This window comes from Blennius ocellaris, assembly GCF_963422515.1.
Source record: "Blennius ocellaris genome assembly, chromosome: 16".
Taxonomy (NCBI): domain Eukaryota; kingdom Metazoa; phylum Chordata; class Actinopteri; order Blenniiformes; family Blenniidae; genus Blennius; species Blennius ocellaris.
This window is the reverse complement of record NC_137665.1, coordinates 20,102,363-20,103,191: the sequence shown is the minus strand read 5'-3', so window position 1 is coordinate 20,103,191 and position 829 is coordinate 20,102,363.

Sequence of the window (829 nt, the reverse complement as noted above, 5' to 3'; positions counted from 1 at the left end):
GTTCCTCCACATGCAGTTCCTCCAGCACCTCCTGTCAATGTCTCTCATTTATTTTACATTAAAGAGGCTCACTCAATGAATTATTGACTGTTTTTTTTTTTTTTGACAAATAATATTTCGTCTCATTTCACTTATTTATTTAAAAGGGGACCGTGTACGATTTAACATTAAATGTTGCCATTTGATGCACTGTACCAGATTTAGCCGGGGGCTAAATCACATCTGCAAGTCCCGGGGGTAAGTAAATGTGACAATTTACAAACAAGACATTGACAGGACAATGTTTCTCAGAGACGCCAAGACATGAAACAACACTAAAAAAATTTATCCCCCTGAGTCGTCCCTGCCCACCCCCCACATCAACCACACAAGACTAAAAATACCAAAGTAAAGACCAAAGAGGAACCTGGTATTGATCAGTGAGGGCAGTGCTATTCAGGAGCCTGAATGCTCGACGGCGTGACGGCATGTTCCCCTCACATTCCCCCCACGTTCTCCTTACGTTCCACTCACGTTCCCCTCAAGTTCTCCTGACATTCTACTTACGTTCCACTCACGTTCCCCTCAAGTTCTCCTGACATTCTACTTACGTTCCCCTCACATTCCCCTCACGTTCTCCTTACGTTCCACTCACGTTCCCCTCAAGTTCTCCTTACATTCTACTTACGTTCCCCTCATGTTCCCTTCAAGTTCCCATTACATTCCCCTCAAGTTTCCCTCAAGTTCCCTCACATTCCCCTCACGTTCCCCTCATGTTCCCCTCAAATTCCCCTCAAGTTCCCCTCACATTCCCCTCAAGTTCCCCTCATGTTCCCCTCAAGTTCCCCTC